General features: G+C 38.9%; 1 protein-coding gene across 1 annotated transcript in view; it reads left to right on the top strand.

Moving 5' to 3' along the window:
* The first annotated feature begins 223 nt into the window (after positions 1-223).
* The window catches only part of LOC138983807 (uncharacterized), a 137,057-nt gene continuing 122,280 nt past the window's right edge, over positions 224-15,000 (top strand). The window contains exon 1 of the mRNA XM_070357137.1: positions 224-460. The gene's annotated coding sequence lies outside the window, so the exon portion shown is untranslated. The remainder of the gene's footprint in view (positions 461-15,000) is intronic.

Raw genomic sequence — 15,000 nt, 5'->3', positions numbered from 1 at the left:
CACCCGGTACCCCCCCCCCCCTCTCTCTCTCTCTCTCTCTGTCTCTGTCTCTCTCTCTCACTTTATTCTTTCTGCTTACCCACCATTCACCCTCTTCTCATCCCAACCCTCCGTTGTTAAACTTCCCACGCCCGCACACATTCGGGGAGGGGGTTAAACCCGTTGACTAGATATTTATAAGTAGTCTCGGAAAACCATTCTCATTCACTCGCGTCCCGGCCGACCCCGACGAGCGTAGCGTTAGCCGAGACTGTTCCAGAGACACACACAGGAAACTGACACTCTTGCACCACGCGCAGACGACACTACTACGTCTGCCACAAACCCACACCAGTGCGTGCAAAGTAAGGCACTTGTCTCTGGAAGTCCCAATGACTTGAAGTTTGTAAGAACTCTGAGAACTTCATCTGTGTTTTACCAAGATAATCTACGAGAACTGAGATACTTTTCGGAAAACTTGGTAAGTCTTGTCTTCGATTTGTATACTGTTGTGATATTATTTCTTAAAAATTGGGACATAGTAAGAGGACAACTCTCAGAGCTTCACCTGTGTTTTAGCAAGATAATTACAAGAACAGAGATACTTTTTGCAAAACTTGTTAAGTCTTGTTTTCCATTTGTTGTCACTGTTGAGATAAAAACTTAGTACGCTTAGAAAAAAAGTCTTGAAACTTCATCGCTGTTCTGAAGTCCGTAAGATCTTAATAGCTTTTTTTGGAAAATGAGTACGTTTGTTGCGTAATTTGGGACTATTGTTATTATTTCTTAAAACTTAGGAAAGAAGAGAAAACTCTTGAAACTTACCCCTTGGCTTTGAAAGATTCAAAGGTTATGCTAATTAATTCTTGAAGAACAAAACTGATCTCCGGAAAACTTGGGAAGCGTTGTTTTGGACAATTTTGGACTGTTGCGATGTTATTTCTTGAAACACAGTACTCTTCGGAGGATTTTGTTTGTGTTTATTGCTGTTTTTGTGTCTCGAGTACCCATGGGGTCACGCGTAACTATTCAGCATCGATCCTTTTGTCTGTTTTGTTCTCGGCCTACTCAGGAAAAACATTTCACATTCAGGGCTTATCTCGGTAAAATGTAGAAGGTTCCTTAAAACGTAAATTCTTTACAGTCGGTACTCGTGTTAAAAAGCGGGAGAAAACGCTACGTTTGAAAATGCATAACCAATGCAAACAATGCAAGAACTTAAATACCTTTTTGAAAAACTTGGCACTGGGACTGGTAATTATGATGTTATTTCTTAAAACGTGGGAAACGTAGGAGAACAAAATGTCCAGACTACGTTACTGGCGCTAAATCTTCGCTAGTTGAAGTTCTTTTGGGAAATATACTTGCTAAGTCTTGTTCACGACAATTTCAGACTGTTGTGGTATCATTTTGTTTAAACTCATGAAACTTAGTAGAAACAGAATCTTGCTGATGCAAAGTCGCAATGTACGTACGAGAACTTAAGTTTATTTCGGAAAATGTTGTTTCGTTTTGATAATTTGTTGCGGTTGTGATATAAGTTCTTGGGAGTTATGACAGAAAACAACTCTTGAAATTTACGAGAGAAAACATTTGACACGTAGAAAAGAAAACTTTTGATATTCAGGAGACGAAATTCGGAAACTTAGGAGGGACAACTTTCAATCTTGGGAGGGAAAAATCTTAAAACTTTGGACAGAAAACTCTTGAATCTTCAGAGAGAAAACTCACGAAACTTTATATCTGCACCAAAATCCGTGAGAAGTGACTTTGTTGTTGGAAAAAATCAAGTGTCAATATAAGCATTTATTTTAATTTCATTTTTACTCTTACTTGTTCTTGCTAGATATTCATTTTTCTTAACGCAAACTTCTTCGAGTTAAACTACATTTGTGAGGGGACAATAAGCATACTTTTTGTAGTTTTGGTTAAAAAAAATCATTTATATTGTGCACGGAAAGATTTTTCTCTCTCGTCCTGTTAAACAAATAGTAACTCGGTGCCGTTTTTATCGTCACTTGATACATTGTTTCCATTCATTGTTCAATGTTTCCTCTCCTTCCTTCTTCCTTTTCTTCCTTCTTTCTCTCTGTCTTTCTTTGTTTCATACTTGTTTTCCTTGTTTCTCTCTTTCTTTCTTTCTCTCGTTTTTTTCTCTCGTTATTTCTTTCGTTCTTTTTTTTTCTTTCCTTCTTTTTTTCTTTCTTTATTTCTTTCTTTATTTCTTTTTCGTTCTTTCTCTCTACCTGCATGTTCTGTCTTTTTTCTTTTCTTGTTTCCTTCCTTCTTTCTTTCTTTCTTTCTTACTTTCTTACTTTCTTTCTTTCTTTCTTTCTTTCTTTCATTCTATCTTTCTTTCTTTCTTTCTTTCATTCTATCTTTCTTTATTTGTATCTGTTCTGTCGTTCTTTTCTTCTCTTTTTCTGTCTATCCTTCCTTGTTTCTTTGTTTCTTTCTTTCTTTTGTTTTGTCCTTCCTTCAATTCTGACTTTTTATCTTTGCTAGAAAACGAAAAGAAATTGTAGTCATCATGATTCTAATCAAAGAAAACCTGCACACGATTTTGATAAATGTATACATTCTGTTCAAGATATGAATGTTACTTAAAGTTAAATGACTATCGTTTCTAAGAACTAAAAGACCGTTTATTAGCGAAGTAAAATGTTGCGAAGTATGGTGCAGTATAGACGTGCGTGTCTCTCTCTCTCTCTCTCTCTCTCTCTCTCTCTCTCTCTCTCTCTCTCTCTCTCTCTCTCCCTCTCTCTGTGTCAGGATCTCTCTCTCTCCCCTCCCTCTCTCTCTCACCCTCTCTCTCTCTCTCTCTCTCACCTTTCTCTCTCTCTCATCCTCTCTCTCTCTCTCTCCCTCTCTCTCCCTCTCTCTCTCTCTCTCTCCCTCTCTCTCTCTCTCTCTCTCTCTCTCTCTCTCTCTCTCTCTCTCTCTCTCTCTCTCTCTCTCTCTCTCAGTCAGAAGTCTTTGGTAGCCGTCAACCAATCTCTTCAAAAAAGTATAGATGAGATGACAGAATGGTGCACCACTAATGCAATGGTTATTCACCCTGTTAAGACGAAAAGTATGGTGATTACAACTAGACAAAAACACCAATTAAAACCCTTACAACTTCAACTGTCAATTGATTCAACTCAAGTGCAACAAGTTAAAGAGCATAAATTATTAGGGGTTACCGTTGATCAAGAATTGAAATGGCAAACTCACTTGAGTAAAATTTGCAAATTAGTATCTAAAAATTTGTACTTATTGTCTAAATTAAGACATTATGCCGATGTGGAAGCACTCAAGTTGTTTTATTACGCTCACATAATGCCCCATATCAACTTTGCTTCAACACTTTGGGATAACTGCAGTGATGTTCATCTCAAACGACTCAATTCTCTTCATCGCCGTGCTGCAAAACTAATTCTGCATGAGTCAAATAAGCCAACAGATGATAAATTAAAGCTCCTTAATTTCCTTCCCTTGAAAGATCAGTTGACGCTAAACAAAGCTGTCTTTATGTACAAAGTAATTAACAATAATGTTCCTGGATATTTAAAATCACATTTCAGACATGCCACAAAAAGATATGGGTCCCAGAACCTGATTCCCCCCATCCCTCGTCTAGACTTGTATAAGTCAAGTTTAGCCTTCTCAGGAGCGTCTCTATGGAATTCCATACCCCTACCCCTCCGAAATGCCTCTTCTGTGAAAACGTTTAGGCGCCAGTTTCATTCCCGCTTAATGGGCAAATAGAACACTTTTCATGTCTGATATTTTAGTGCTTTTTACATTTAGTCAAGTTATGTTTGTATTTTGATTTGTTCTTTATGTGTATGGATTGATAATGATATACATGCGAATGATTGGGACAATTCCTCCCCACATTTGTTTTTTCCCTTTTGTTATTAGTTGTTTTGGATGTTTATATGCAATGCATTATTGCAACTATGCTGCAATTTCCACATTATATTGTTTTTCCCATTTTTGAATGTGTATACAAAACCATAACCCTTTTCTTATTACTATTTACATTATGTACGTCTGTAAGTAACAATAACCTTGTCAATTTTACTATCTATGTTATGTGCGTCTGTATTAAGTGTTTGTATAAGGGACAGGTTGTAAGATTAGGCTTTGCCTAAAACCTCTATCCTTTGGTAATAAAGTTCAGTTTCAGTTTCAGTTTCAGTTTCTCTCTCTCTCTCTCTCTCTCTCTCTCTCTCTCTCTCTTTCTTTCTCTCACTCTTTCTATACAATCGGCGCATTAATAAGCCTACTTTACACACAACACATGAACTCGCATGTTTACCCTGTGGGATGCATGTTATATACATTTGCAACATGGGTTCTTCCTTCAGTTTATCTGAAAACACTCAATATTGCTGTCTTTGTCTGTGTTTTATCAAGCCATTGTAGATTTAGTCCCTCTTTAGGGTGCGGGCCAGTTGTAAAAGAGCAAATCACTGCTTATTCAACAAGGTTTTTACCCACATAGCCCACACAAAATGACGCGAAAACCAGCCTTTTACGGCTTCTAACGAGGCTGACACCAGTCTTCGTCAAAATGGCAAAACAACACTGCTAGGCACAACAGCTGAACCAAATAAATGTATATGGATAGAAAATGAGTTGTTCTTCCATTTGAGATCACAAACTCTTACCTATTTTGAATTGTTGTGTATTTTAGTGTCTGCAAGTTTGCTTTTGCGAAATTGATTTTAGGGGGTGTCCTAGGTTTCCGGTACATAAACACTAATTTATGAAAAATGAAACTCTTCATTTCATACGGTAGGGGAATAAATTAACTTTCTGGCAATATACTATGTTTTAATATAACTGGCCGCATCACAAAGATCTACAGCAAAATGTATATGTGTTTTTTTGTATGACGAGTAGTGTAGATTGGTTGGTTAGAAAAACAACATAAAGAAAAAGGAAGAGAGAAGAAAAAAAAGCTTTGGACAATTTCGAACGAAAGACGAACAGAAGAGTTTGGCGTATAAAGGAACATAATTATTGTAAACCAGCCAACAAGACACACGTGAGTGTAGCACGAAAGAACGACTTAACCTTCGTCAGTTCGGGTTATCGACTGCACACGGAAGGCATCGTGGGGCCGTGCGGACCCATGCTTCTCAAAGATGCACGCTTTTCTTTCTTTGAGAAACATGGGTCCCCACGGCCCAACGATGTTTGTAGTCTAAATTTGACCTTTTGTTTAATTACTTCTCACTGACATTTTAGGACATAAGAGCTTTTTAGGTGCCCGAGACATTCTTAAAAGCTCATTAAAAAATCCCAACTAGTTTAAGAGATATTTGCAATTAAATGCCCTTCTGGGTCCACACGGACCCACGACCACCGGCGAAGGTTAAAGAAAGAAATGAGACACAAAGTTAGAAAATAAAGGAAAGAAGTACGGAGATGAAGAATATGATACAAATAAAATAAAATACAACAACAACCATATTGCAACGTTTAAGAAAAGGACACAACGATCAATCTGGCACATGCATGTATTTGATTATTGTATAACCTGACACAAAGGCATGGGAAAACTTTTGTGTCGCGCGCGTGTGTGTGTTGGGAATGGGGATGGGGGGTAATTGTGTGTGACGATGGGTGGTGATGAATAGTTTACTTCTGAGCTTACACAGATGTTTCTTTTCCAAAGACAGGAATTTGCGCCACAATAATCTTGCCACCGGCTGCGCAACAGGCAAAGAAAGGAACACGCGAACGAACTGAAGCATGTATTTAAAGGTTGCCAACATTTTCAAGAACTCGATAACAAGGAAAATGTAAGCCTACTCACCGGAAACATGGACAGTCAAAAGGATTTTTTTCTTTCTCTTTCTGTCATCTCTCCTTTTATATTGTTTAGTATTGCTGATGAAGACCTTGCGTCGAAACCGGTTCTTGTTCGTTTTTTGTTGTCCATGTTTCTTGTGAGAACATGTTCATTGTTATCTTGTTCTTGTTTTTTTGTTTTTTTTTCTCTTTTTTTTTTAAATCTCAGTTGCATGCAGGCTGCTTCAACCCTTTCTTTTTTGCCTTTTTTTGTTTTTGTTTTTTGTTGTTGGCGGGGAGCATCCTTCTTCATTGATTTTTTTTTTAAGTAATGTTTTTACTATAACATTAACATTACTAAATCTAAATGTATTTTAAGCAACTTTTCTATATAACAATTCCCTCTCAAAAATGCATAAAATATCCAGAGGGGAGCCATATCTATAAATACCAACACACATTTTGGCTATCACAATCAAATAATTCACATAACTTATTAGTGCCTTGGAACTTTGTGAATTTTCAAATACGCCCAAAAAAACTTCCTTTACGGTAATTTTAAAATTAAAATTAAAATTATGTTATCTTGTTCTTGTTCTTGTTCCTGCTATCTCTTGTTCCTATCATCAACAGTTTCAAGTTACCGTGTTACTGTCCGCTTATATTTTCTTCTTGTTCTAAGGCTTAACACAAAGATACATCAAGAAATAGGTATATCCTTTTCTAAAAAAAAGTTAAAGCTGTTTTTCATTACATTTAGTCAAGTTTTGACTCAATGTTTTAACATAGACGGGGAATCGAGACGAGGGTCGTGGTGTATGTGTGTGTGTATGCATGTATGTATGTATGTATGTATGTATGTATGTATGTATGTATGTATGTATGTATGTATGTATGTATGTATGTATGTATGTATGTATGTATGTATGTATGTATGTATGTATGTATGTATGTATGTATGTATGTATGTATGTATGTATGTGTGTGTGTGTGTATACATCGATTCAGAGAAAACTACTGTCACGCCCTCTTTCTTTCTTTCTTTCTCTATTTGGTGTTTAACGTCGTTTTCAACCACGAAGGTTATATCGCGACGATGTTACGCCCTCATTTTTCAATTAAATTGATTGGAATTTTGGTCAAGCAATCTTCGACGAAGTCCGGACTATGGGATTGAATTTCAGCTCATCAGCGTAAACATTAGTTAATTAGTTTGCTAATTAAAGTTGTCATTAAAATCAAAGTTTTACTAACAGATTAAAAATGATTGCATCGTATTCCCCAATTTCTCCTGATTTCAAAAACATATACATATGTCATTTTTACAATAAAAATGTGCTCAGAATTACAGAAAATAGGTTTAAGTAAGTACTGCGTTCGCGCGCTACGGGGAGACGAGCGTGACCCGTCTCTGTTTGTCGGTGTGGTTAGTCGAGACTATCGAGATGGTCTCGCCGATGACTGCTCTGTTACTTTGATGCCGACAGCTTGACTAAATGTGTTTATATCGCCTCACGCGACTTGTTATGAATACGCATGTGCGTTTCGTTAGGTAATACATGCTAACATCAATTGTCAGTACGTACTTGTGTCATATGACCAAACGAAAGCATTTCATTGGACAAAGCAAATGGGTTTAAAACTGTTAGCGTAATTCGCGTTGTCTTCAATAAGTATTTTTCTCGAATTGCTCTATAACTCGTTTGGCACTCTGTGATGTTTCACTAACTTAAATTATTCATGACGATAAGCGTTGTCGATGTTTTTCACCCCCGCTTTCTTCAAGCTTTACTGTTCGTTGTTATTAGATTTACAATATATATATACCATCATAAACCTGACAAGAATTCTTAAAAACGAAGTAATGTAAAGTTAGTCGAACAGACTCGTATGGCTCAACGGCTTTTTCTTCACAAAAAGTCACCCAAATGCTAGCCTCTTCATAAATAGATTCAAATTTGCTATTCGAACTTTAACGGGTTGCTGAAAATTAAAGGAACATTTAAATGTTGTATTATTTTGATAGCAAATTGACATTTCGGGGTTGCTGACATTTATTTGGAAGACGTCAAGGACTGTATCTTTACAATGTAAATAATTTGTCTAATATAAGCATATACACTTCACTGCTGGTCCGAAAGTCTCTTCTGTACAGATGTCACGATATTGCAACTGGATAAAATGTTTGAATAGGCCACTAGAATTAACTCGCGTTATGAGAATCTTAACTAAATGCTATTTTAAGACCTGAGAAGCGAAGGGAAGTAAGCGCTCTACGTGCTTACGACATATGCAATAGAGTAAATGAGAGTAATGCGGAACAAAATAATCTCCTGGCACACGAGATTTGTTTGTTTGTTTGTTTGTTTGCTTAACGCCCAGCCGACCACGAAGGGCCATATCAGGGCGGTGCTGCTTTGACATATAACGTGCGCCACACACAAGACAGAAGTCGCAGCACAGGCTTCATGTCTCACCCAGTCACATTATTCTGACACCGGACCAACCAGTCCTAGCACTAACCCCATAATGCCAGACGCCAGGCGGAGCAGCCACTAGATTGCCAATTTTAAAGTCTTAGGTATGACCCGGCCGGGGTTCGAACCCACGACCTCCCGATCACGGGGCGGACGCCTTACCACTAGGCCAACCGTGCCGGTGGCACACGAGATACATGCGTTCTGCATCTGTCATTACCAGAAGACCCATTTCGCTTTTTCTCATGTCAAGATACTGCTCTTAAATAAAATTCAAGCAGTTGCACAAACATGTGTTCTGTCTTATTAGACCATCCAAAACTTGTTTTGATTGTTTTAATCTAAAGAGGAATTTGAGGTGTCAGAAGCGCCTTTTCGTCACACAGTTGTGTTTTTTGATATTTTTTCAGTGTACGAGTGAAAATGTCAAAAACTAAAGTTCAGCGCCATTCCTTGACGTCTGAGACTGAATTCATGTTTTCTCAGACATATTAGCAGTCGTTCTGTGAGAACAAAATGCGTTCTAGTTTCTTCCAAACGATAGCGTATGAAATGGTTCGTGAATGAAAATCGATGGTAGTACCAGACACCAAAAATGAATGAACTTACTTCACTTTGACGTAGGTCTGAGAGGAATTTAAAGGTCAGAACGTTTTTCTCTTTTCGGTTACCCCACTGCCTAGCGCCGTATGTACGCCTCTCCTTGGTTCTGGGCCTACGTATATCTTTCTTTGCCTCTGTGTCTCTTTGTCTGTCTCTTTGTATGCGTGACTCTCTCTCTCTCTCTCTCTCTCTCTCTCTCTCTCTCTCTCTCTCTCTCTCTCTCTCTCTCTCTTTGTCTCTACGTTTCTCTTTACCAAGTTCCTTTCCGACCCTTTTCTCGCTCAGTCCATCTATCTTTCTGTGTGTCTTTCTCTCTGCCTCTCTGTCTCTCTCTCCCTCTCGCGCTCTCTCCTTCTCGCGCTTTCTCTCTCTCTCTCTCTCTCTCTCTCTCTCTCTCTCTCTCTCTCTCTCTCTCTCTCTCTCTCTCTCTCTCTCGCTCTCTCTGTCTCTCTCTTTCTCCTCTCGCTGTCTCTCCCTCTCTCTCTCTTCCTCTTCCTCTCTTTGTCTCTGTCTCCCCCCCCCCCCTTCTCCATGTCTCTCCCCCTCTCTATCTCTCTCTCTCTTTCCCCTCTCGCTGTGTCTCCCTCTCTCTCTCGCTCTCTGCTCATAGGTTATATATATCGTAACCCTGCCGAAACGTCGATTTGGTCAGATTATTTCATTCAGATGATGGATAAAGTCAAATCACGCAATAAAGATATTGTATTGCTTGACGATTTTAATATTAATCTGAATAAGCCTCAAACAGTATGGAATTCAACAACAACTTTATTAGGTCTTCATCAACTGGTTTTGAACCCAACAAGAATAAGACACAACTGCAACTCTTATTGATCACATATATACTGATAATAAGAAGATTGTTTCAAATGTGTATGTGTCCAATTCCAGTATCAGCGATCATATGCCTATTTTTTGTTCGGTCTTGCCTAAATCAGGACCAAAAGGCCACACGACCATAGAATACAGAAGTTTTAGACATTTTGATGAGTCTGCATTTTTTCGTGATCTTAGTGAAGCTCCATTTCAGAGCGTTTTTGATTTCAGTCTTGCAGATGATGCTTTTAATCCCTTGTATAGCATTTTAAGCACAATTATAGATAAGCACGTGCCCCTGCGTCAGCATAGAGTAAAACATGCCAGACTTCAACCTTGGTTAACATCAGATATTATAGAGGCGATGGCTCTGAGAGATTATTTCAAGGAAAATAAGATGACAGACGAATATAAACAGCAGAGGAATGAGGTGTTAAACCGTGTGAAACAATCAACAACTGGTTACTTTGATAAATTGATTTCCGATAAGAAAGATACTGCAACAATTTGGCGGGCAGTAAATGAAATCCTTGATACATCTAGGAAAAAGTCAACTGGTAATCTAACAAAACTATCTGCGGAAAAATGTAATAATCATTTTATATCTTTAGTGGATAAATTGAAGGCTTCTGTGGCAGAAACATATTCTCCGGATACAGATAACTGTTTTGAAAAATTGGACGAATACTGTCAGCGGAACAGAATAAACAATGCAGCGTTTATCATTCCTCCGATTGCAGTTCATCAGGTCGGAACATTTATTGAAAACCTGGAGAATAAAAAGTCCATGGGTCCTGGTAAAATACCCGTGAAGTTATTGAAGCTTTCTCTACTGTATATTGTGGATTCGCTCACGTTCGTATATAACCTTAGTATTGAGCAGAACTTTTGTCCGTCTAAATTGAAAACCGCCAATGTCATACCCCTTCCCAAATGTAAAGATCTTTCAGACCCAAGTAATTTTAGACCCATTTCTTTGCTGCCTGTTTTGTCAAAACCATTGGAAAGGCATGTGCACAAGCATCTTCTTGCTTACATGGAAGAACAAAATTTGTTCCATCAGTTTCAATCCGGTTTTCGGTCCAAGCATTCTTGCCACACAGCTCTTACGTCTCTCTGTGAAGCTTGGCTGTCAGCAATGAACAAGTCTGAAGTTACAGGAGCATTGTTTTTGGATTTTAAGAAAGCATTTGACTTAGTCGATCATTCCATATTGTTGAAAAAAGTACACTATTATTTGAGAAACGATTCGGTCTGTGACTTCTTTAAATCGTATCTTGCTGACCGGACACAGTATGTCACTCTACAATGCCAGAATTCGTCTACTGCACTAGTAAAACATGGCGTCCCTCAAGGGTCTGTATTAGGACCTATTCTCTTTTGTATTTACGTTAATGATTTGCCTTTACATGTATCGGATGATAAAGTCAAATGCGAGTTTTTTTGCAGACGATTCGTCTATTCATACCAGTAACACCTCGTTGGAGTCAGTAAATTCTTCCCTGAAGAACACTTTGGACGAAGTTGCGAAATGGTGCACATCAAATGCCATGATACTGCACCCAGAAAAAACTAAAAGCATTGTTATTACCACAAGCATCAGATAATTCCTCTTAAATTACAACTGTCCCTAGGTACAACTCAAATACAGCAAGTTAAAGAACATCGCATACTTGGTGTAACTGTCGATGAAGAAATGAAATGGCAAACACACATAAGCAACCTCTGCAAAGTGTTATCAAGGAATTTGTATTTGTTGTCAAAACTCAAACATTATGCAAAGTCTAAAACATTAAAAATGTTCGTTCATGCTTATAATTATAATGCCTCATATCAATTTTGCTTCGACATTGTGGGATGGCTGCAGTGGTGTTCACTTATTGAAACTCAATTCTTTGTACCGTCGTGCAGCAAAACTTATCCTGTATGAATCGCACATGTCTACAGAAATGAAGTTAAACAGCCTTAATTTCTTTCCCCTAAAAACCCACCTTGCAAACAATAAGGCTGTCTTTATGCATAAATTAGTTCATGGTGATGTGCCTAGTTATGTGCAATCCTATTTTACACATGTTACGAAGAGGTATGGGTCTCAAAATTTACTTCCTCCAATTCCTCGTATATATCTTTATAAATCCAGCTTAGCTTTTTCAGGATCATCTCTGTGAAATTCTTTGCCAATAGAAATCAAACGATTCGCATCCTTAAGGGCCTTTAAAAGGCAGTTGCACACACATTTGATCACACTATAAACTGCCCCTGATGTCCAGTTTCCATTGTGTACTCGGATAATGTATGCAATGCTCTTAAGTGTTTGTTTGTTTTTAAATATTGTATATGTAGTTAATCTGAATGCGTAATCCCTCGCCCCCCTCCCCCTTCTTCTTGAAACTTAAGCTGCCTGTATATGGCTCTGTTCGGCAATACATTGCTGTCCTTTTTTAAGAATTTAAAAAAAACCCATTTCCGTTGTTTGTGTCTGGTCTTGTTTTTTATGACTTTGCGAGTCCAATATTGGTTGGAAGATTAGGCTAAGCCTAAAACCTTTATCTTTATGTAATAAAGTTCTGAGTTCTGAGTTCTCTCTCTCTCTCTCTCTCTCTCCCCCTATCTCTCTCTCTCTCTCTCTCTCTCTCTCTCTCTCGCTCTCTCTGTCTCTCTCTTTCTCTTCTCTACCTCTCTCTCTTCCTCTTCCCCTCTCTCTCTCTGTCTCCGTCTCCCCCCCCCCTTTCCATGTTTCTCCCCCTCTCTCTCTTTCCCCTCTCGCTGTGTCTCCCTCTCTCTCGCTCTCTCTCTCTCTCTCTCTCTATCTATCTATCTATCTATCTAGTGCTATCTATCTATCTCTCTATCTATCTGTCTATCTATCTTTCTATCTATAACGAGCACGCCGCATAATAACTCACCATCTTTAAATAAAACAAAAAACAAATAACAAGCCCGCCTTTCCAGACAACTCTGATTAGCTTCAATTCATCTAATTGCCAATAATTCTTCAACCACTCATTAACTTTTAATAAGACATCACAGAAGAGAATTTCCGAACAAAATACTTTAGGCAAACTTTCTTAATTGCAGGCAATGCACTGACGTTAATGCGTAGCCTACTCTGGTATTTGGTTTAAAGGTTTTCTTTTCTGAAAAAAGAACTTTGGTCAATGAACTTACGGATAGTCTATGCAGAAAGGGTCGCTGCTTTTTTGCAGGGTAAGCTTATTGTCAATGAGGATAGAGGGAGCTAAAGAGGGAGGAGAGGGGGGCGGGGCGAAGGGTGTGGCGGGATTATCTATCTTCGAAAAAATATAGGTCAAAAGTGTCAAGAGAGAGAGAGAGAGAGAGAGAGAGAGAGAGAGAGAGAGAGAGAGAGAGAGAGAGAGAGAGAGAGAGAGAGAGAGAGAGAGAGAGAGAGCGAAAGAGAGAGAGGGAGGGAGAGAGAGAGAAAGACAGTTAGAGACAGAGACATGGAGAAATAGAGAGAGAGAGCGAGAGAGAGCAAGAGAGAGAGAGAGAGAGAGAGAGAGAGAGAGAGAGAGCGAGAGAGCAAGAGATCTGAGAGCTAGAGAGTGAGAGAGAGCTAGAGAGCGAGAGAGAGAGAGAGCGAAAGAGCGAGAGAGAGAGAGCGAAAGAGCGAGAGAGAGAGAGAGAGAGAGAGAGAGAGAGAGAGAGAGAGAGAGAGAGAGAGAGAAGAGAGAGAGAGAGAGAGCGAACGGGAGAGAGAGCGAGAGAGAAAGAGAGAAAGAGAGAGCGAGAGAGAGAGAGAGAGAGAGAGAGAGAGAGAGAGAGAGAGAGAGAGAGAGAGAGAGAGAGAGAGAGAGAGAGAGAGAGAGAGAGAGAGAACTTTGAACTTTATTTATTTATCGAGGGTAACAGAATAAGCAATGTATACATGCTTTTTTTCATACGGCCCTCTCCCATTGAGGGTAACTCGATTAATAACAAGAAGAAAAAGAAGTTAAATTAATTACAATACAATTTATATAATTAACATGTCAAACAATTAAAAAGACATTTCAAAGAGAGAGAGAGAGAGAGAGAGAGAGAGAGAGAGAGAGAGAGGGAGAGAGAGAGGGAGAGAGAGAGAGAGAGAGAGCGATAGAGAGCAAGAGAAATACAGAAAGAGAGAGAGAGAGAGAGAGAGAGAGGGAGAGAGAGCGACAGAGAGAGAGAGAGACAGAGAGAGGAAGAGAGAGACAGAGAGAAGAGAGACAGACAGACAGACAGACAGACAGACAGACAGACAGACAGAGGAAGAGAGAGACAGCGAGAAGAGAAAGAGAGAGACAGAGACAGAGAGAGCGAGACAAAGAGAGAGAAATAGACAACAAAACAAAACAAAACAAAGAAAGCGACAGGGGAAAGAAAGCAAAACACAAAAGAAGGAAACACACGACACGCCGAAGGTGTCTCAATGAAATACATCCCTTTAGGGTGGAGGCGTGTTTACGTCCCCAAATGTCTCTGTTGGTTTTATAATCATTTTAGAGTCTGACGTTTTTTTGTCAACAGCTAACAAATCCAATTTCCGTCCGTGACAACGTCTTGGCAAGAAAATAGAATGAAGCTAGTTTTTAATCATTGTTTCTTTTTGTCGGTTTGGACGTAAAAATGAAACCTATTTTAAAGTGTTGTTTTTTTTGTCGGTTTGGACATAAAATGAAGTTTGTTTAAATATTTTTTCCCGTTTGTCGGTTTAGACATAAAAAAAACTTTCTTTAAAATATCTGAGTGGCCGTGGAATGTCCACCAATGCTTTTGTTGTCGTTGGAAAATCCTTTCAGATATGTGTGAGGGGGTGTACCGGGTAATTTAAACATGACGGTCATTGACAGCACTAGCTCTTGGAGATGTACGTGTCAATGGTATTGCCTTATTTAACTTTTGGTGGGAACGGTATCATTAATTTGATAGTTTAGAAATCCACAGAATCATCGCGGAAATAGAGCTCTTTTTTGTCGTGTAAAACCCCTTTAAAACTGGCGTCAAAACCACCCGTGTTAGTCCTCTTACAAGGTTGATTCCAACCTCCATCGAATCAGCAGATCACCGAAAGTCTGAAAGATAGCCATTCTTAACAGAAAATTGATACGTCAATCTATGTGTCAGAAAACAAACTTTACTGTATCTATATATATATACGACTTGTGTGTGTGTGTGTGTGTGTGTGTGTGTGTGTGTGTGTGTGTGTGTGTGTGTGTGTGTGTGTGTGTGTGTGTGTGTGTGTGTGTGTGTGTGTGTGTGTGTGTGTGTGTGTGTTTGTGTGTGTTCGCGATGCACGCGCAAGGTTCTCGATGGATCTCTTTCAAATTTGGTGGCCATATTCAGGTACACCCCGGACACA

This window comes from Littorina saxatilis, linkage group LG13, assembly GCF_037325665.1.
Source record: "Littorina saxatilis isolate snail1 linkage group LG13, US_GU_Lsax_2.0, whole genome shotgun sequence".
Lineage (NCBI taxonomy): Eukaryota > Metazoa > Mollusca > Gastropoda > Littorinimorpha > Littorinidae > Littorina > Littorina saxatilis.
Note: the sequence above shows the minus strand (reverse complement) of the source record. Positions and strands in the feature narration are given on the sequence as shown.